The sequence below is a fragment of the Lissotriton helveticus genome, chromosome 5_1 (genome assembly GCF_964261635.1).
Source record: "Lissotriton helveticus chromosome 5_1, aLisHel1.1, whole genome shotgun sequence".
NCBI lineage: Eukaryota > Metazoa > Chordata > Amphibia > Caudata > Salamandridae > Lissotriton > Lissotriton helveticus.
The window spans coordinates 1948232246-1948254949 of record NC_136065.1 but is presented as its reverse complement, the minus strand read 5'-3'; the positions used below and the strand labels follow the sequence as shown (position 1 = coordinate 1948254949).

General features: G+C 47.3%; 1 protein-coding gene across 2 annotated transcripts in view; it reads right to left on the bottom strand.

The window, feature by feature from the left end:
* Nucleotides 1-22704, bottom strand: part of SOCS7 (suppressor of cytokine signaling 7) — a 249832-nt gene that overhangs the window by 37709 nt on the left and 189419 nt on the right. The gene's annotated exons all lie outside the window — the stretch shown is intronic.

Here is a 22704-nt window from a genome sequence, read left to right as displayed (position 1 = left end):
ACTAGGATCAGTGTGAGTGACTGTTGCCGCAGTTTGCGTGCCACCAGCGGAATCAGTGGTGCTGGGGGAAAAGCGTTCGCAAATCTGCCGTACCAGTTCATCCATATCGCATAGCCTTGTGACAACGGATGTGGGAACCTGGCGGCAAAGTACTGGCATTTTTAGTTTTCATTTGTGGCAAACAGGTCTATCTCTGGATGCCCCCACTGGCTGAAGAATGGCGGGAGAACTTGGGGGTGAATTTCCCATTCATGTACTTGCTGGCTGTGTCTGCTGAGCAGGTTCGCTATTTGGTTGTCTTTCCCTGGGAGGTGTTCTGCCAGGAGAAAGATGTATTTTGGAATTGCCCACTTCCATATGCTCTGTGCCAGGTGGGACAGCTGTGGAGAGTGTGTTCCTCCCTGTTTTTGGATATAGTACATTGCTGTCATGTTGTCCGTCCGGATCAACACAGTCTTGCTGTACAAGTATTTTTTGAATGCTTTCAGGGCTAGGAATATCGCTAGCAACTCAAGTTGGTTGATCTGCAGTTTCTTTTGTTTGAATGTCCAGAGCCCTTGTACTGTGTAGTGAAGGAGGTGTGCTCCCCAGCCTGTCAGTGATGCGTCCGCTGTTAGTACTAGTTGTGGAACCGGCTCTTGGTACAGTCGCCCTTTGGAAAGGTTTTGTGGGTTCCACCACTGCAGAGAGTTGTGAGCGCGACTGTCTACCAACACTAGGTCTTTTAGTTGTCCATGAGCTTGGTTCCACTGCCGTGCTAGGCATTCTTGCAATGGACGCATTTGAAGTCTGGCATGGGGGACAATGAATATGCAGGAGGCCATCATGCCTATGAGCTGCATGAAGACTCGAGCTGGCAGAGAGTGTTGTGGCTGAAATGTGCGAATGAGCATCTGCATGCTGGCTATCCTTGCTGTGTTTGGATATGCCTTTGCCACTGAGGAATCTATAGTAGCTTCCAGATATTGTTGTGTGTGGGGCGGTTGTAGATGCGATTTCGGGTAGTTTATCGAAAAGCCTAGGCTGTGTAGCAGCTGACGTGTTTGAGACGTGTCTTTTGCACACTGTTCGTACGATCTGGCTTGAATTAGCCAATTGTCTAGGTACGGGAACACATGGATGTGTTGCCTCCTGAGATGTGCAGCTACTGTTGCTAAGCATTTTGTAAACACTCTTGGAGCTGTGGTGACCCCGAAGGGGAGAACCTTGAATTGGTAGTGTTGACCTTCTATTGTGAACCTGAGGTATTTCCTGTGAGCTGGATAGGTGGGTATGTGAAAATACGCATCCTTGAGGTGCAATGTTGCTAGGAAGTCTCCCTGTTGTAGCAACGGGAGCACTTGCTGTAGTGTGATCATATGGAAGTGCTCCGACAGTATGTATTGATTTAGGGGTCTGAGGTCTAATATTGGTCTGAGGGAACCTTCTTGGGAATAAGGAAGTATAGGGAGTATACTCCTGTCCCTTGGTGTTGGACAGGGACTGGCTCTATGGCCCCCTTTTCCAGCATGCATTTCACCTCTTGTTGTAACAGGGTGATGTGTTCTTTGGACATAGGATGGTGTCTGGGTGGTATGTTTGGTGGAGTAGAAGTGAGTTCTAGGCAATAACCATACTGGATAATTTGTCTTACCCACCTGTCCGTGGTAATTGCGTTCCAGACAGGTAGGAACTGTTGAAGTCGGCCTCCGACCGGTGTTGGGTGGTCTGGAGGTAGCATGATGAAGTCTCTGGTGTTATTGCCTCCACGTCCTCTTCCCTTGCTATTGTTGCCCCTATAACCTCCTCTGTTGGAGTTCTTGTTAAAGGAGCCTTGGGTGTTGCCTTTATATGTGGATTAGGTCTGAAGTATTGCCTCGTGTAGCTCTCTCTTGCCAGAGGCCTCTAGTATTTTGGACTCTTTATCAGGAGGAGCCGCCTCCCCTGTTGTTTGCGAGTTGGCCCTTTTGCGTGCATTAGCCACTAGCGAGTCTAAGGGTAACTGACCTCTGATATATGTAGGGTCTGTAGGGGCTGCTCTATATTTCTTTTCAATCCTGGGATTGATGACGCGTGCTCGGGCTGTATCTTTAAATATATCAGGCGCGTGCTTTAACACCCCCTTTAACATAGGAAGTGTTCTTACATTTTTCTCTGAAGTAGGAAAAGTGTCAAATAAGAAGTCTTCGTTTACAGGGTCATTGTGCATGTCTACGTTGTGGTACTGCGCTGCCCTGTCTATCAGTTGGTGGAAGACAATAGTGTCGTCAGTAGGTGACGGCTTTGTTGGGTATGAGGGGACGTCAGGGATGGGATGCGTGTCATATGGGTCAGTTGGCTCTTCCCATGGTTCATTTTGGGGGTTAGGATCCTGTGGATAATAATAATCATGCTGAGGATCTTCCCCTGTGTCGCCCTCATTGTCCCCATGGTGAGAAGGAGAGTAAGTAGCAAAAGGAGTAGTAGGCATAGTGGGATAGAAAGGTATGAAGGGTCTAGAGGGAGAAGTCCCAAAGTCCTTTTTCTTCAGAGGAATGGGGGAAAGAGGGTCTGTGTCCAGTGGTCTCTTTTTCCTGTGTAGGATGGTGACTTTACCAGTGTCAGGATTAATATATATCTGTGCCTAGTCGTCTGATGGATCCAGATGGAAGAGTTCTTCTTCCACTGTCCGTGGTTGTAGTCTGTTTTGGATCGACTATCGCCTCTGGGTTGATATCCCCTTCTGTATCGACGACTTTTGGTGCCTTTTTGGTCTTTTTCGGCTCGGACCCTTCCTTCGGGTGGACGAGTGATTTCGGATCGACCGGGTTTTTCGGTTCGACACGCTTCTTGTGCTCGACAGGTTTTTTCGGTTGACTGTCCTTTGCCGAGTCGATGGTTTCTTTTGGATCGACCGGTCTTTTTGGAGCACTTGACTTTGGTTCGATAGCCTTCTCCGTCTTGGATGCAGCACGCTTTATGTCGGCGACCTTATTTGGTTCGGCACAGCAGTCTTTTTTGGGTCGAGGGCCTTCTTCGGCTCAGCGCCCTTCGGCTGTGTGGGCTTCTTTGGCTCGACGGCATTTTTATGTTAGGCGCCTTTAGGCTCGGCGGCCTTCTTTGGATCAGCGCCCTTTGGGTCGACGGCCTTCTTCTGCTCGATGCTTTTAGGCTGTACAGCCTCTTTCAGTTCGACGCCCTTCGGGTCGACGACCTTCTTGTGTTCGGGAACCTTCTTTGGGGTCACGTTACTTGGCCCTGGGGTCTCTGAAGGCTTTATCTTTGGTTTCAGAGGCGAGCCGGACGGCAGGGCTGGCGAATGAGTCTTCGGATCTTGGCTAAGGCCTTTTGGCGATGCCTCTACCGGAGCCTTCGGTAACGGGCTAATCGGTGTCGGTGGCAGTGTACTCACGATTTGCCCCGGTGGGATCTCGGCGTCGGAGTCCGAGTAGTCCTCGACGGTGACGATCTCTAGGTCCGAATCTGGAGCCTCCGGTAGTTCTTGGTCATCGTCTAAGATGTTGTCTGGTTCCGGTGCCTGTCGCTGCATCTCCTGCCTAGCGGCCCGTCAAATCCGGATGGTTTTCTTCGACCGGAATTGGGCACAGGCTGGGCAGGTTTCCTCCTTATGGTCTGGTGAGAGGCACTTGTTGCATACTGCGTGTTTGTCAGTATGGGGGAACTTGGAGTGGCATTGTGGGCACCTTTTGAACGGGCTCCTTTCCATCGGCAGCAGGCCCACATGGCGTCGAAAAGGCCCAACGGCCCGCGTCGACGACCGGTTCGAGATGGAAAGTTCGATCGAGTTAATAATTACCGAGCAAGAACAATACCGTCGAAGTCGAAGGCCTTTTGGCCTTTAGAAAGTTTTGTTTTCGATTACGAAGTTAGAGCATAGGAATAACATCCAAACCCATTGGCAGAAAAAAAACAATCTGAGAATGGAGAAGATGCCCATGAGCACTCTGGTCCAGGGGAGGAGTCACCTATTTCGTGAAATTTCGAAGACTCTTCCAGGACAACAAAGTGCAATCATCCGGACCCAACACTAGGCGGCGATCTATGCACTGATATGAATTCAGAAGCCCACATGCCTCGAACATAAATAAACAATTGACGTGAGAAGACATGCTGTAGACGTGCGTTAGTCAAAGCGAGCTTGTATATGCACGTTCATCATGAGGACTCATGAAAGTTGCTCATAAATGAATAGGAATTTAAATGGAAAGGACGAGTCATGAAAGTGTACGTACGGGGTGGGAGATGGATGTAGTGCTGTGAAGGAAGGCGTATATAGGTGCTGTATCTGGAAATAAACTGGTTAGTGAGGAGAGGATGTGCGAGTTCAAGCAGCGTTGTAAAAAGAAACAAGCAATGGCCTCTCGGCCGCGAAAGTGACTGCGGCTCTAAGGGTGCCGCGAGATGGCGCCTGTGCTCGTAAGCGCACGTCCCTGCGCGTACCCGCAAGCTCTAGGTCGACACCAAATGTTTGTGGTAGCATTTTCTGAAGCCCTTACTAAAAGTTTCGCCAGAGCAGTGCATGCGCTGGCTCAGGCGAGACCTAAAAAGGGTAATACCACAGAGGATGCCTCCTGCCCAAGTCTGGAATCTCAACATTGCCCTCACAAGAATCATGGGTCCACCTTTTGAACCATTACACAAATGACCTTTACAGTTCCCCTCATAGAAAGTTTCTTTCCTTATGTTATGTTAAAAATGGACTTGTAGAGCACACAGCTACTCAGCAGAGTATCCCGGCACTTATTGCTATCATATCACTGAGGAGAGTTGGTGAGTTACAGGCATTAACGCTAGAAGAACCTTTCTTTCAGCTACACAAAGACAGGATAGTTCTCTGTACCAATTCCAAATTCCTTCCCAAAGAAGTTTCTGCTTTTCATATAAACCAATCGGTTGAGTTACCAGTTTTCTTTCCTCAACCTGATTCCGTAGCAGAACGCGCTCATCACACGTTTGGCGTTAAAAGAGCTTTGCTGTACTACATAGATAGGACAAAGGACTTCCGCAAAACAAAACACCAGTAGCATTTGCTCCACCTCATAACGGCAATCCTATCTCTAAATCTGGGCTAGTGGGTGCTTGGAGGTACACACACCCTACTGGGAGAGAGGGTACGTATTACACATCGGGACACGCCACGCGGTCTCGCATCGGCTACTGGCTCTGTTCATGGGGCACGACACCTTGGATTAAGTCTGCAACTCACTTTGCCCGCACATACTCAGACCATGCCCCTGTGTGCCTTGAAATAGCCCCTCCCAATGCAATGGCTTCCCTCCGTTTCTGGCAGCTGCTTCCAGAGACCCTTTTAGATACGGTCTTCCAGGCCGAACTCTGGAACGAAATCAAAGACTTTTTCGACAGAAACAAAGGTTCTGTAGATCTGCTGGCCACACTATGGGAGGCTTTTAAAGTTACTGTCTGGGGTATAGGCATGTCCAAGAGTTTTGGCATACAAACATCGTATATCCAAAGATGTAGCATTGACAAAAATAGAACAAAGCCCACAGGACACTTACATGACCAAGTCTGGACGATAGGCACAGATGAGACTCCAGCATGGAATTGGCACTAGTGTACAGCAAGAAGCTTTTTATGTCCAAATGTATACAGCATGGTCTTTTCGGAGTTCAGAACGCCATCGTCTTGTTGCCAATAAGCTACCAGAAGGAGAGGGTGACCTGGAGTCTCGGTCTCGTCTCGGAGAGTTCCTTGCTATCTTCTTCAGGAAGTCGTCGACCTGCTGCGCATTTGTAAAGATGCTTTGCTTGCCTCCATGGAGTTTAGCGGGGTACAAAAGGGTGTACTCAATGTTGGCTTTACGTAGTTTCTGTTTTGCTGGAAGAAATTTCCGATGCGCCTCCTGAACTGCGAAGGTAAAATCTGGGTAGATGGAAAAAGCATTCCCTTTGAATTGTAACGGCTTGGTCTCACTGGCTTTTTGCAGTGCAGTATCTCGGTCTCAGAAGTTAGGAAGCCTAGCGACAATGGGTCTTGGGGGGGTGGGGGGGGGCCAGGAGTAAGACGGGGCCCCAGGGAGCGGTGCGCACGCTCCACCACAAGGTGGGGGGAGAAGGAGTCTGCTCAAAAAGTAGTTTTCAGGAGACGTTCCACGTAGTCCTCCATCCTGCCTGTGTTGGTGGTCTCTGGAATACCCACCAAGCTGATGTCCTTGTTTTTGGCCGAGATAAGTTTTAGCAACTTATCCATACCGTAATTGAGATGTGGTATCCTCGTTTTCAAAGATACGACGTTCAGCTTCTTTAATCTGGCCATCATATTTGTCTACTTTATGAACCAGGAAATCTAGACTATTGTTGATGGTGTCCATTTTACCGGACAAATCTGTCAGGCTGTGCTGGACGGCCAGAAGTAATGTCTTGACGTCATCTCCAAGTGGCTGCAAGGAGGACTGACTGGGATCCATATCCGACGATTCGGAGTCCATCGAGGCGTCTTGCAGCCTTCTTGGTCTCAAATGTCAATCTCGGCTGACGGTTATCAGTCTACCCCATTGCGCCCTGTCGCAAAACACTGGTCCATGCCGCAAACGCCCCAGACCAGGATCGCCTGGCGTGACTTCTTCCCGTATGTAGTTATACCATGTAGGCAGAGGCCCAGAAATGAGGGGATCAAGAGCATAGTTGGCACCAGCCAAGCAAGAGGAGAGACCGCCAGGCAATTAGGAAGGGACCAGCAGACGGAAGCTGCCAGGAACCACCACGGCTGTACGGAAACTCAGGCAGGAACCCCACGGCAAAGTTATGTGCAAGGAGAACGATGGAGGGCGGGGGCGCACCTCTGCAATCGCCGCTCCGATCCCCCAAGACAAGATCCAATGCAGCCAGCTCAGACACGTGACGTATCTCATGCGGAGGTGTATGTGGATTCAAAAGGCAGCCGGGCTTGCTTTAACAGATATGTAGTATTCCACTGAGTCCCCAAGCAATGCTCCAACGTGGCATCCAGTAGCTGCACCAGTATTTAAGCGTATTAAAAAAGCAGCAACAGTCGCATCCGTATACAATCACTCAATGTAAAATAAATCAAGACGGAGGGGGGAGGGGTCACCCAGCGCATATCCAGAAACAGCAACAGTCTATATGTGCCCATCACAGTAGTAAACAAAACGTAGTGCCTTCTAGTGCCCGAATCGGTACAATTCCAAATACCAGCAAGGGGGAGGGGGGAGGGGGATTGAATGAGGCTATGTGGGAAGGAGATCACTCGGGCCGGTGTCCAAGAGCCCCTGTGTGTAGGCCGAAGGGCGGCGAAAGTGGCCGGCCGCCTCCGTTACATGCAGGCAATGATGGCGGCTCCCTGGGTAAACAAGGATCCAGGAGGGAGAGGAGGATCACGGAGCGGTCTCACGCAGGTCCTGCTATGCTTGCGGATGCTGAAAGCGGTCGGCGTTCCGTGGCCCGCGATGTGCCTCCGTTTTCGGATTTCCTCCTCTGGCAGATAGCGGCCAGCTGTGCAGGGGGCCCCTCACCGTGATTGTAGTGTGTGTTGTGGTTGTAGAACAGCCTCGGCCTTTGACCACGAGGGGAGCCGGGGTGCTCATGTGGGATCAGACGCCCAGCGGGGAACCAGCAGAGAGGCTCGTATCAATGCTGAGCAGCAGCAGGGCAGTGCAGGGGATCTAGGTGACACCCAGAGGTCCAAGTTTCCCACCGCTGCAGCAGAGAGATTTTAGTAGCAAGCAGATGACATCAGCGGTCGAAGAAAATCGGTAGATAAGCAGATAATTGTCGGATATTGTCACCAGGTCTCCGGAGCCGCACAGGTGTGCGGACATCTTGCATGTGCGCCACCTAGCGCCTTCACCTCCTTATTCATTTGTATGTCCACACAATAACGCTTAGTGAATGTGTGTGGTGATGCCCATGTGGCTGCTGCACATATAGTGTCTATGGGCACATTGGCCATAAATGCTAAAGTCGCTTCTTTCTTTCTTGTGGAGTGAGCGGTTAGTCGCACTGCTAATTCCTTTCTAGCGGCGGCATACCATAGTTGGATGGTTTGTACTATCCATCGTGAAATTGCTGCTTTTGTGACTGCCGCTCCTGTGTTTGTGTGCGCATAGGTGACAAACAACTGTTTGGTCTTGCGGATTTGTTCAGTCTTTTGTAGGTAATACAGCAGTGCTCTCCTTACATCCAGGGTACGGAGGCTTTTAACTACCCTGGTTTGTGGGTTTTTGAAGAAAACCGGGAGGAGAATACTCTGATCTAAGTGATATTTGGAAAACACCTTTGACAGGAATTGCGGGTTTGCTTTTTAAAATAACCTTGTGAATTTGCCAGTATATGTAATGCTTTTAACTCACTCACTCTTCGTAAAGATGTAATAGCAATGAGGAAGGCTGTTTTGAAGGTGATGTGTTTTAGTTCCGCTTTGTGCATTGGCTCAAATGGTTTTGTCATGAGTTGTGTGAGCACTGTATTCAGACTCCACATGGGGACTGGGGCTGTTCTAGGTGGAGCAATTCCTTTTGATCCTTCTAGGAATTTTTTATGACTGGTCTTTTGAAGAAACTTGTGCATGTTTCTCCCCTTGTGTACGCCACAATGGCAGCAAGGTGTACCTTTATGCTTGAGTAGTTGATGTGGCTGTCTAAGAGGTGAGCTAGATATACGATTACTGTCTCCTGTGATGTGATAAAAGTTTATTTGATAGTTAGCTGTGCATCAAGTGGTGTATTGATTCCATTTGGCTGTGTAGCATTTTCTTGTTGTTTGCGGTCTTGCCTCATTTAGAATCTCCGTTGTTTGCTGAGGCAGGTTGAGGTGACCATATTCTATGTATTCCGGTGCCAAGCTGCTCTGTGTAGTGTTGTTGGTTCCCGATGAAAGATTTGGCCTTGCCATTGGCATTGTCAACATGTCCTTGTCTGCTCTTATCCTTATGATTTGTCCCTTGGACATTTCTAGCAATGTCGAGTACCATGTCTGTCTCCGCCATTGTGGAGCAATGAGAATTTTGTTTGTTCCTGGTTGCTTTGCTGTTTCTATTACTCTTTGCATTAGGGGTATTGAAGGAAAAGCATATGCAAATTTCCCTGAACAATTTAGTGATAGGGCATTCCCTTTTGACAGGTGGTGAGGAACCTCGAGGCAAAGGACCGGCATTTCTTGTTCTGTACTGTCGCAAACAGGTCTATCACTGGTGTTCCCCCTGTTTGGAATATGTATTGTACAGTCTTCTTCAATTCCCACTTGTGGGAGCAGCTGTTCTGTCTGCTTAGCCGGTCTGCTGTTGTGTTGTATACTCCTGGTAGGTGTATTGTTTGTAGACTGATACCATGAGGTATTGCCCAATGCCAGATCTCTTGTGCTAATTTGCTTAGCGGAAATTATTTTGTACCTCCCCATTTGTTGACGTAGAACATTGTGGTGGTGCTGTCCGTTTGAATCGGGACAGTTCTCTTTTGAATATGTTTCTGGAACGCCTTCAATACTAGTAATAAGGTTTTAATTTCCAAGTAATTAATGTATTTTATGGAATCTTGTTTGTTCCATTGGCCTCTTCCTTTCAGTTTCTTGAAGTGAATCGGCCACCATTATTCCCATTCTAAAGAAGCCTGGTGCCGATCCCGCTTCCCTCCCTAACTATCGCCCTATTTCCCTTCTACCATTTTTGGGTAAAGTCCTGGAGTGCCACATCACCAAAGTCCTTAGCTCCTTCATTGAGGACAGCGGCTGCCTAGCATCGTGCCAGGCAGGTTTCCGTCCGTCACACTCTACCGAAAAAGTTGTCATCTCGGTCATGGACAAGCTCAGGGAGGGGATGGATGTCAATCTGCCCCAGGCCCTTATCCTTCTTGATTTATCCGCCGCCTTCGACACGGTTGATCATTCTATCCTTCTCACCCGTGTCGAGGCGGCGGGCATCAGGGGGCCTGCCCTGGCTTGGCTCACCTCCTTTCTGAGGGATCCCACACAGGCCGTCCATCTGGCCGACTTCTCTGCTCCCTCACGCAAGGTGCAGTGTGGCGTTCCTCAAGGCTCCTCCCTCTCCCCCCTCCTGTTCAACTTATATATTTTTCCCCTTATTTTTGCTTTACAGACGATGGAGGTCACGGTATTCAATTATGCCAATGAGCTCCAGCTCATATTTACCCTTTCTGATTCCCCTTTCTCTATTCATAACTTCCAATCAATCATGACCTTCATCAGGGACTGGATGAATTGTAACTTTCTCAAGCTTAACCCCGATAAAACCGAACTGGTTCTTACCGGTGGCAGCTCCAGTCCCTGGACCCCCTCCTTTTGGCCTCCCTCCCTGGGTCCCCCTCCATCACCATCCCCCTCAGTCAAAACATTAGGGATAACACTTAACCAACACCTCACCCTACATTCCCAGATTAGCACGGTGGTCTCCTCCAGTTTCTTTACCCTCCGCACTATCCGGAAGATCTCACGGTTTTTCTCTTTCTCTGCTTTGAAACTTATCCTCATGGCCATGGTCTTATCATGCCTGGACTATGGCAACATCCTGTACAATGTTATGTTATGTTATTAATAGTTTTGTATAGCGATCAGCTACTCCGAGGAGTGTCCCGGCGCTTTAAAAAACCTGATGCGACTGTTGGGAGCAGTGGAGGGACAGGAAACTATTGAACAAAGAGCCAGGACTTTAACTCTTTCCTAAAAGTCAACAAATTCGTGATTTTCCTCAAAGGCGCTGGCAAGGAGTTCCTGCCTATGCCCTCCGGCGTCTCCAATTGGTTCAAAACCAAGCTGCCCGTCTTATCTACGGCTTTCCCAAATCCCATCATGTTACCCCCCTACTCAGGGCCCTGCACTGGCTTCCCATTTGAGAACGTGCCCTCTTCAAGATGGGCTGTACGACATTCCAGGCCCGTGCCGGGACCGCCCCAGCTTTCATCAATTCTGAAATCAAAGTCTACGCCCCCAGCAGAGAGCTGCGCTCTTCCACCCAATCTCTTCTGTCTGTACCCCGGTTTAGGAAGATCAAATCGGGGGGAATGAAGTTTTCTGTCCTCGCTCCCACTTTCTGGAACTCTCTTCCTTTCACCATCAGGTCCACCGCTACCTATCCTGAGTTCCGAAGGGCGCTCAAAACCTTTCTCTTTTCACAGGCCTTTCCGCTTTAAGTACCTATACTTCAGTTCCCAGGGTTAGCATCCCTCAGCGCCAAGAAACCGCCCGGTAGTCGTGCGCTTAACAAAACTTTTTAAATTCAAATTTAAATGTGCTCCCCATCCATTGAGGGATGCTGCTGTTCTCGTCACAGAAGGAGTTGGGAATTTGAAAGGTCTCACCTGCGCTATGTTGTTGGATGCCCACCACTGTGTTTCTCAATCAATCAATCATGCCATTTGTATAGCGCACTACTCACCCGGGAGGGTCTCAAGGCGCTTGGGGGGAGGGGTATGCTACTGCTCGAACAGCCAGGTCTTGAGTTGTTTCCTGAAGGCGAGATGGTCCTGGGTCAGCCGAAGGTGGATGGGGAGGGAGTTCCAAGTCTTGGCAGCCAGGTAAGAGAAGGATCTTCCTCCGGCGGTGGCTCTTCGGATGCGTGGTACGGCTGCGAGGGCGAGGCAAGTGGATCGTAGCTGGCGGGTGGGCGTGTAGAAGGTCAGGCGGTCGTTGAGGTACTTGGGGCCCAGGTCGTGGAGAGACTTGTGTGCGTGGGTGAGGAGCCGGAACGTGATTCTCTTGTCGACGGGGAGCCAGTGCAGGTTCCTCAGGTGGCTGGAGATGTGGCTGCGTCGGGGGACATCCAGGATGAGTCGGGCAGAGGCGTTCTGGATGCGCTGGAGTCTTTTTTGTAGCTTGGCTGTGGTTCCGGCGTAGAGGGCGTTTCCGTAGTCCAGTCGGCTGGTGACAAGTGCCTGGTTGACAGTCTTCCTGGTCTCGGTCGGGATCCAGCGGAAGATCTTGCGAAGCATACACAGGGTGTTGAAGCACAATGAGGAGACGGCGTTGACTTGTCTGGTCATCGAGAGGGAGGGGTCCAGGATGAAGCCCAGGTTGCGTGCGTGGTCGGTTGGCTTGGGTGCGGTGCCCAGGGCTGGGGGCCACCAGGAGTAGTCCCAGGCGGAGGGCGAAGATCCCAGGATGAGGACTTCCGTCTTGTCCGAGTTCAGTTTCAGGCGGCTGTCCTTCATCCACTCGGCGACGTGTTTCATCCCTTCGTGTAGGCAGGTTCTGGCGGTGTCGGGGTCTCTGGTGAGGGAGAGGATCAGCTGGGTGTCGTCGGCGTAAGAGATGATGTTGAGGTTGTGCTGGCGTGCGATGGCTGCGAGAGGTTTCTGCCTGCAGCTTGTGCGTAACAACCACTAGATCCTCCCAACTCCCTGTGGCTGAGGACCAGTTGTTGATGAGCCATTGTTGGAATGGGCGAATATGTAGACGGGCATGAGGGATCAGTGGGATGCATGATGCCATCATGCCAATGACTTTCATGACTCTCCTCACTGTCAGAAATTGCCCTTTCTGGTAGAGGGCTGTTTCCTGTTTGAAATCTTGAATCCTGTTTTGCGTCAGGTATGCCCATGTGTTCCTTGAAGTTAGTCTTGCACCTAGGAACATCTTTTCTTTTTCTGGTATCGTTGAGGATTTTTTGTGATTTATGAACAATCCTATATCCTGCAGCGTGTGGATAGCTGTTTGGACGTGGCTGAGACATCTTTGCTTTGTGCTTGCCTTTATGAGCCAGTCGTCCAGGTAGGCATAGACACACATTCCCTCCCTTCTCAGTTGGGCAGCGGCTGCAGCTAGGCACTTGGTAAAAACACGTGGTGGTGATCTTATCCTGAATGGTAGTACCTTGACTTGATAGTGTGTTCCATTGTGCAGAAACCTGAGATAGGTTGTGTTTTTTGTTAATCGGTATGTGCAAATAAGCGTCCTTGAGGTCTATTGTTGCCATGTAATCCCCTTTTTGGATTTGTGGGATTATTTCCTGTAGAGTATGCATTTTGAAGTGTTGTGTTAAATGAATTGGTTTATAAACCTTAGATCGAGGATTGGTCTTTGTCAAAAATCCTGTTTTGGAACTAGGAAATACGGTGCGTAATTTCCTTTGTAGAGTTCTTCTCTTGGAACCAATTTGATTGCTTGTTTTTGAAGAAGGTCTTTGATTTCTGTATTTAACGGTTTGAGTTCTGATTGTATGAACTTTTCCTTTGGTGGGTTTGCAGATGGTGTTTTTGTTAGTTCCTTGCAATACTCATATTTTACTAAAATTAAAATCAATTTTTCTGTGGTGATCTTTCTCCACTGATGCTGGTATTGTGCAATCCGTCCTCCCACTTGTGTTGTAGGTGGGTCCTTGTCTGTGACGGAGTTAATTAGAGCCATTTCCCCTTCTCCTTGAGGTCTGGCCTCTGCCTTGAAAGGGCTGCTTGGGTTGTTGCTGCCAATCTTGGTATCCTGTTTGCTGGCTTGTTTGCTGGCCACTTCCCTGGCCTTGTTGTTGGTGTGACATTTGCTGCCCTTGTGCAAATGTTAATCTTCCTGTGGGGTTTCTGCTGTTAAACCCAACTTTTGTGAAGGTTCCTCTTTGCTGTAGAGCTCCCATTGCTCTTTCAGTCTTGTTATCCTTTTTTTATTTGTGGGAGAGATTCATCTTCCTCCTTTCCAAATAGCGCCTCCCCTGTGAAAGGTCTGCGAATGATGGATGTTTGAACCTCTTGAGTAAAACCAGAAATTCTTAGCCAGGCATGTCTTCTCATGGTTGTACCTGTGCACATTTGCCTGCTGGCAGCATCTGCTGCATCCAGTGCAGATTTAAGGCATGTGTTAGCAATGTTTCTGCCTTCCTGGACAATAGATTTTCCTCTCTTCTTGTCCTCGTCGGGAGTTTGTTGATGAGTTCTTAGATCTCATCCCATTGCTGGTGTCCATATCTGTTTTGTGGGGCATTAGAGTTCACGATGCGCCACTGCATAACTGCCTCCTTCTCCATCTTCCTGCCCACCATGTCTATTTGTTTGCTTCCCTTTTCTGGTGGTGGTCCACTATTGGAGATGGCATTTGCTCTTCCCCTGGCTGTGGTAATGATGATGGAGTCAGGTACAGTGTTTCCCTGAATTTATTTTGGGTCCTTGGAGGAGGCTTTGTACTTCTTCGCGACCCTGGGTGTAACTCCTTTGCTTGAAGCTGGTTGTTAAGGGCCTCCTTGCCTTGATCTAAAATGCTTTACAGCATTGGCAAGTATTGCGATCCCTTATTGGCTGGGGCTAATGTTTCCAGAAGGAAACTTGTCACCCTTTTTCTCTTCGCGGTGGACTCCGAAAGTGTCTGCTGCCCTTTTAACCAGTATGTTGTAGAAGGCTACATCATTTGGTGGAGATGGCTTCGAGGGATAGCAGCAAATTTCCTCTTCGGGGCATTCGGTGTCTAGGTCATTCCATGTGTCCTCGAAATTCTCAGATTCATCCTCCCCTTCTGCAGCGTCTGTGTATTCCACTGAGACTTCCTCATGAGGTTCTGGAGTTGATGGAGACACGATCTCTTTCTCCCCTTCGGCGTCTTCCGCCCCTTCGGCGTCGACGTATTCTTTCTCGGCGGCTGGGATCTTCGGGATTCGGAAGTCCTTCAGCGAGGCGAAATCCTTCTTTTGGAGAAGCGTTGCCATTTTGGCTTTGAGATGTTGCCTCTTCTTCTCGACCTCGAGGACTCTCTCAGTGTCGGAGACTTTAGTTTCTTGCTTGTGCCTGCCTGTTCTTTCGATGGCGTTGCCCTTCCCTTTGGGGTCTCATGTTCGACCCTTGACTTCGGTGCCTTGTGCGATTTTCCCTCGACACTCTCCCTTGGTAGGGTTTTGCGGGGTTCTTTCAGTCACGGCTGGCTCCTGATCACCTTTTTCGCAGACGTCGGGGCTGCCTTTGGCAGCGCCTTGTTGTCATGGCCCTTTGGTTCCGATGGATTTTTATGGTGCCTTACCTTCTCCATCTTCTTCTCAGCCTCACCCGATTTCTTCCTGTGTGGATTTTTTGAAGTCGCCCTTTAGAATCTCGGCGTCAGAGCCTTTGTGCGTCCATTCTGACGGACTCCTTGGTCTTCATCACTGGAAAGGCCTGGGTCCTTCAGAGAGATTTTTTTCGAAGTCTGTGACATCGTTGCGTAGCAGGCCTCCCTTTGCTTTCGGCAAGTTCTGAGTGTTTTCGGTTGGAACACCGCTTGGCCTCACAGTCCATGTCCTGATGGTCTTTGGGCAGGCAGAGGTGGCACACGTCTTGTGGATCGCGCTGCGCAAACTTGTGGTGGCACTCAGGGCAGAACTTGAAGGGGGTATTTTCCATGGCCCCTACCTCGCCATCAGTCCCCTTGTGTCTTGTGTTGTTCTCATTGTTTTGTCCCCCTCTCAGGTATCAATGTCGATGGAGTTTAATTGATATCTTGTGTTGTTTTTTATTTATTGAGGATTTTCAAGTAAGGTTTTCTGAGCCCCCCGTCTTGCTTCCAGACCCAACGGTGGAAAAAAAAAATCTGAAGGTGGCTACCACGTACAACGACCAACAGGGTGCCGTCTGACATCACACAGGGAACGTACCTGGCACCAAATGAGGCTCGATGACGCAATAAACAGAGAAAAATAAAAGAAAACAAAGACTATTTCGGACCCAACCACTAGATGGCTGAATGATGATGTACAGCATGTGAATCCAGAAAAGGATTCACGCTGCAAAACAGATGCTTACTGGGTAAGTAACATTATCCTTTTTTTGTCAAAGTTTGAGGTTTGCAAGGGATTCTGGGTAACAGAACCTGGTGAGAGCCACACAAGTCACCCTCTCCTGGATTCCCGTGGGTGTCTAGTTTTTAAAAACGTATAGGTGTGCTATGTTCCCCTAGGTGCTGGCAAAGCGAGGTTTCAAAATCCACAGCTAGCTAGGCACTTAGCAAAAAAAAGGTCAGTTTTCAAGGTGAAAATGTGGTGCATCCACGTTGCGTTTTGGGCTGTTCCCTGCTGCGGGCACTATGCCTACCCACACAGGTACCATTTTTATCTGAAGATTTTGGGGAATGCTGGGTGGGTGGAATTTTGTGGATCCACGCAGATTCCAGAACTTTTCATCACAGAAATGTGAGGAAAATGTGTTTATTTTGACAAAGTTTCAGGTTTGCAAGGGATTCTGGGTAACAGAACCCGGTGAGAGCCACACAAGACACACCCCTCCTGGATTTCTCTGGGAGTCATGTTATCAAAAATGTATAGGTTTGCTAGGTGCCGGTAGAGCTAGAGTTTAAAATACACAGCTAGGCACCTTAAAAAAAGGGTCAGTTTTCACAGTAAAAATGTGGTGTGTCCACGTTGCTTTTTGGGCCGTTTCCTGTCGCGAGCACTAGGCCTACCCGCACAAGTGAGGCACCATTTTTATCAGGCCACTTAGGGGAACACAGAATTGTAGAGCAACTGTTATTACCAATTTACTTTCGATGCATTTCTGCCTTCCAAATGTAAGACAATGTGTAAAAAAGAAGTCACTTTGAAAAATGTCCTATAATTCACATGCTAGTATTGGTAACCACAATTTCGGAGATGTGCAAATAGCTACTTTTTCTAGACTCTACATTTTGTTCCCATTTCGGAAATACAGAGGGGTCTTTGATACCTAGTTTTCACTCTATATATTTTAACAAATGAATTGCTATATACCCGGTCCAAAATGAAAAACCACTGCAAGACGCTGCTCGGTTATTGGCACTGGGTTCCTAAGGTTCTTGGTGAACCTACAAGTCCTACATATCCCCACAACCAGAAAGGTCGAGCGGATGTAACGGTATATTGCTTTTCGTTATGTTTTTTTCAATTCATTTTCAATTTCTCTTAATTTCAACTGTTAGTTTCCATACAAAAGCCTTGAAGGATCCACATAAATTACCGCTTCCTGAATTCAGAATGTTGTCTTCTTTTCAGAAATGTATAGCTTACCGGGATCCATTATTGCTTTCACACCCATTTCTACCACTAAGGGAAGGAGGTTGAAAGCACAAAAAGTAGCAGAAATAGGTGATGTCCCTGTAAAATGCCAACAATGTGTAAACATTTTTGGTTTTCTGACAAAAGTCTGCCTGTCCCTGAAAGCTAGGAAGATGGTGCTTTCCGCGTCACAAACCTTTTGTTGATACCATTTGCAGGGGAAAAAACGGACGCTTTTTTCTGCAGCACTTTTCCCCCATTTTCCCCAAAAAGAAATTTCCTGATCCCCTCCAGGGGGTTCCACAAACCTTGGGTACCTTTAAAATCCCCATGATGTTGGAAGAAGGGGGCGCCAATTTGGCGTGGATACCTTATGTGGAAAAAAAGTTACAGCGGCCGAAGCGCAAACTACCCCAAATAGCCAAAAAAAGGCCTAGCTGAGGGGTTAAAACTAAAAAGAGGACAGAACAGGCAAAAAACATTTACATCTGACTCGGTTCTATTCATATAAGAAGTATTATCATGCCTTTTTGATCTCCATTTGAAACTTGCCCTAAAAAGAATTTTGTGAAGATTAATATCTCCTCATCAGGTTAATAGTTACTTACCTGTAATCTGTGGTTCTCCAGTATTGGTGTCTGGAAGTTTTTGCTCTTGTAGCTTATGGCTACTTTACTTCCTGGTTGGTTACTACCAAGGTTTTTGGTTATTATGTGCATATTATTGCTTTTTTATGTACCGTGGGACTCCCACTCCGACGATGGGGAAATGATTCAGGCATGTGAATCTATGAAAGACACCCCAATACTGGAGAAATGTAGCTTAGCTCCGAGAAAGCAACAAAATTATTGTTATAGTCTCGAACCCGGTATGGACTTGCTACATCCTGTTTTTAGATTTAAATTACACGATGCAATAAAGAAAAAGAAAAACTTTTGAAGACAAAATAATAAATAAAACATTAAATATTCAACTAAATCTGGACCTCCCTAACTTTTTCTTTGGAAAATGATGTTGTTTTGCTAGGGTGAGGCACCACACTTTTGAGGTATTTCTTCTGCTGGTTGTTTTTTGGGATAATTCACCCCCGTATCATAAACATGGCCTCCAAGTTGAGCTTGCATTGAAGTATAATAAAGAGTGCAAGAAAAATATTTATGCCAACCCCTAAAAAAAAAAAAAATGCATCACAACCAGTGACTTTATGGTTAGGCAAATGTAGATATATCAAAAGGGCCTACAAATTACAGCTTAAAGTGCCTACAGAAAAACCTTGCAGGGTCAGAAATAAAACAATCATCAAAACATCAGCCAGTACTGCCTGGAGAGAGTCAACCACACGGTGTCTTCATCAGGCCATGAATGTCGCCCAATGACAAGAATAAGAAAATGTGTTAGATGGGAACCTAGCCTTAGGAATAACATTCACTACCTCCGTAGGCAGAACAAGCCTGCTCAGCTGGTGCCACTCAATCTCCAAGCATGGAGGTGTAGGATGTTGGAATTCAGGTGGAAGACGGAGTTCTGTTGCGGACACAGGATTCCCTCCTGAAAAGGCAGAAGGTCTTGCGGGCAGATGCTCAGACTCAGAAGCTAGGAGTACTATACTCTAGGAGCCCAAACTGGGAATATTCAAATAGCCTGAGCCCAGTCTATTCTCGGATACCTCAGAATTTGACGCAGGAGAGCTAGAGCAGAAAAATCATACATGACAGTGGAGTCTCACTTCAGATGGAATGCATCTTCCATAGGCACTCGTGGAAGAAACTCAAACACACAGTAGTTGTGACACTGCGTTCTCGGCAGAAGCAAAAGCATCCAGCCAGGATGCACCCCACTATGTGAAGATGCGTTGAACCCAGAGATGTTTTAAGGCATGGGCAAAGTGGGTCATAGGCCAGATTTGTTCTTCCCTGATGACCTTGAATAATTCTTAAACAGATTACGTTAAATATTGTTTTGCTTTAATTTATTTTTAATGTGAGTGTTGTGTGGAAGTCTATCACAGACATTTTACAGAGAAATGTTTTTTTTCAACACCATGCACCATCAATAAAAACTAAAAAAAAACAGGACTTCATATTTAGGAAAGGGGAGGGGGGTCAGAAAGATTACTTGCAATATTATTAGTGAGCTGCTGCTGAAATGGTGGTCTTGCCTCGCCTTTTATATTTTTTCGCAAATCTTCCCATTCACATACCTCTTTTGTTCTTCTGTGCACTTGGTCAACGGATTCAAGAATTCATTCAGAATAAGTCGAGATGGAGGGTGACACTGACAAGGCTCTACTCACCCACGGACAAAAGAGGTCTAGCTGCTCCGAATTTTAAGCAGTATTACCTCGCTGCCCAAGTCCAATGGATTGCTAAGTGTCTGGTGCATCTACACAGGTCAGACACAGCCATATCCTCTACTGGTTGGAACTCTTCCGCTATTCTGCAACTGTTTCATCCTTGCACACAAGTGCGGGTGTCTGACTCGCTATTGCTGCAGATTGTGCATTGCTGCTATTGTAGATGCCTAGGCATCACTAGCCACATGACCCCCCTATGCACCAGAGTTGGCACTGCTGGGTACACCTAGAACTGGAGGGCTCACATAGTCTGTTAAGCTGACGGGGTACCTGTATAGATATAGTACACTGGCAACGTATGAGATGTTGATGGAGGAAGATGGCCTACCGTGGGTCAAATCTTGCTTCACAACTCCTTGCTTGCCACGCTCTGGCACCAATGAGGAGACATGACCACAGAACTGCCCATGCATTTCACGATCCAATATTTACATGTGATGGGTAGGGGCAGACCCCCTCATATGGTGGTTCGGTGATTCACTCCGCTCTCACACTATCCCACAGTTCCTCGCTCTACGGCAATGTTGGGAAGTAGACTTAACGCACCTTTACACAAAGAAGAGACGTGCAATACAACACCTGATTCAAGCTTATTCAGTTTTATATAGTACACAGGGCTTTTCTCACACTTCTAATGTCAACAGGTTATATCATAGAAAGGATGCAGCTTGCCCGCGTGGCGCTCACGTAGTCGTTGACTTGCTGCGTATGCTTTGGTCTTGCCACCATTTACATACATATTGGATCTGCATTACATCAAGCTTATGCGCATGCATTGAAAGCCCAGATCTACATAAGTGGGAAATATGCCTCCTAGGATTGTATCGTAGGAGCAAGAAGCATAGGGTTGCACCGTGGGAGCAATCGGTGCTCAATTGGGCACAAGCAGAAAGTGTAGCCTTGCATAGGGAGGACACACTTGGGCTGAGGAAGTACCCCACTGCTAATTACTGGGATACTATTTTATTTGATTTGCAGTCCACTCATTCATGCGAGACAGAGGTAGTGCTGAAACAGCAGCAAGGGCCCCAGACATGTAGACGGAAGCTGTGGGCTGCTGTTGCTAGTCTTGTTCACCATGGCACTTCTCACACATGCCCTTTGTTCACCATGGCACTTCTCACACACGCACTTTGAAGTCATTGCGGCTGGTATTTCACATAGCATCTCTTGTGATGAAAGATGGGTGGAATGGCGGCAGCTTGTGCCGTCGTCTGGTCTAAGTTGTTTTGTTTAGGTTCTTCTTGCTACATTTTTATCAACATGTATTAATCTGTTCCTAACGTCAGTTATGACTCACCTTGCCTACGGCCTTTTCTAATTTTTATTGCAGGAGTTGCCATGTGGATGTCTTATTTATTACAGAAATATGTACATTTTGGACAAATGTCCGAATTCGGAGGTAATATGCTCTAAAGTTTTTCCTATCATAGAGGTTTACCGGTGTTTGCTCACTAATTTAACTCAACCCTATTCTTGCCAGGACATGACTGCAACAATATTTTGCTTGAATTATATGGCATTAAGTCTTTCACTGTTTAACATGCTACCGGTCCCTTGCTATGTCATTATACTGTAACTTTAGAAGAATGTCAAACAGATTGAAACAAAAAAAATAGTGAGCTGCTGCTGTATTAAAATATTGAAAACATATGTCACTGTCCTTGAATATTAGAAGGAAAAAACACATTTAGAATATGGACATGGGTGCCTGTGCACTTTCAGTGACCTGTCCATGACCTGGCATTAAAGACCTGAAAATTGGATGATGAATCCAAAGCTGCTCCAAACAGGGGTGCCTGGATTACGTATGGCCCGGGATCCCTGGAATCCTTAAGATGAACCTGCGTGTACCACCTCTGCGTGAACAGCTCATTCATGGGCCACCACGATTGAGCACGCCCACCCTGGCATCATGTTCAGAATACACACCAGATGGCTGAAAGTCAGAGGGATCCCCATGAAGTCAACTACTTCCAGAGCCATAGAACCAGACTTCTGTGGGAGAAATAGTTACACTCCACCACACTGTATGTATTACAGTTTCATTTCCAGTCCTGGTGCTTCATCCCCAGGGTGAAACCGAAAGAAGCACCTGTGAGACAGTCAGATGGGTACATGAAAGTAGATGTCCTGGCAAGCCCAAAGACACCATTCAGTGTTCTAGATCCATGTAGGAAAAGACCTGGGCCGTGGAAGGGAGGTGTTCAGAAGTTGAAGGTCTAAAACTGGCATGTGACCTCTGTCTTATTTGGGCAACCCCTTCCTTTCGGCCTTTCCCCACTTCCAGGGCCATCTCTATAGCCCTTTGGCAGGTGTGGACTCATCTTCCTGTGCCAGAATGGAAGCTTGATCTGGTGGGGGGAGGATGGGTGACAAATCTGAAGAAAAGTGAGTAGATATGCCTTGTGAACCATTTATTCTCAGTAGAACAGAATGGAAATTGAGGGGCTATGGCGCTCAATCTATTGTCAATAATTCTCCTAATAGACTCAAATCCGTTGATGGTAGTATGGAGAGGTATCCAGGTGGAAGCTTGTCATAAATGCTTGATCACAACTTTTCAACACTGCCACAGGAAAATCGAACAAAACTATAGTTGACCTTCAAATCAGTCAAGAGTCATTTGACGTTTCCAGCCTTGGTTTTATGCTAAGTACTATTTAAACCGTATTATTGATCTGAAAAGAAGGTCACAAAATTAAAGAATTATGGACACTCTCAGCCAGGTACATTGTGAGACCATAACATGATCAATAACTGCAGGTTTACCTTGACCCAACAAGGTGGGTGAGCTGGTGAATGTGCATCAAAGCACCCGGAACAACTTTCTAGATGGTAAGCGGACCCAATTCCCATTAAATGCCTACCTCGAAATTCAATTATATAATCGTCCACAATGGCTTCAGGGATAACAATACATATATCTGAACATCAATATTTCAGGAAGCATTTCGTACACAGATGAGACACAAATGCATCTGATTAACCCAAGGCCTTAAAAAGTCAGTATAGGACTATCTGGTTTAGCTTCAATTTGAAGTCTGAATGTAAATACCAGCTCTGTTCAGAAATATAAACAGCCCTGCAATGTGAGGGCCCTCATGAACTGCCATCATGAAAGTTCCCACTCGTACAGGCTTTAATGGGCCAGTAAATATTTGTGGAGTGAGAACCAAGCTGCTCCCTGCTGTACATTACAGATGTTTTAGTGCTGAATAACCACCACCTTCAAACTGATTGCAGGAAAAAAGGTCATTAGTTTATATAAGGTTAGGTATTCGCTCTGGCCCATAACGTGTTGATGGAGAGGTCCTCACAGTAAGTATCCCTACTTCCATCCACTCTCTGACGCAACGTGGATATTATGATGAAGGCCTGAGGTGGTGGCTGATGGAAAACAGGAACTTGCATTCCCTTCTATCAGTTAACAGTGCAGTGGTCGAAGGATCAGTTCAGTAGAGGTGGGTCAA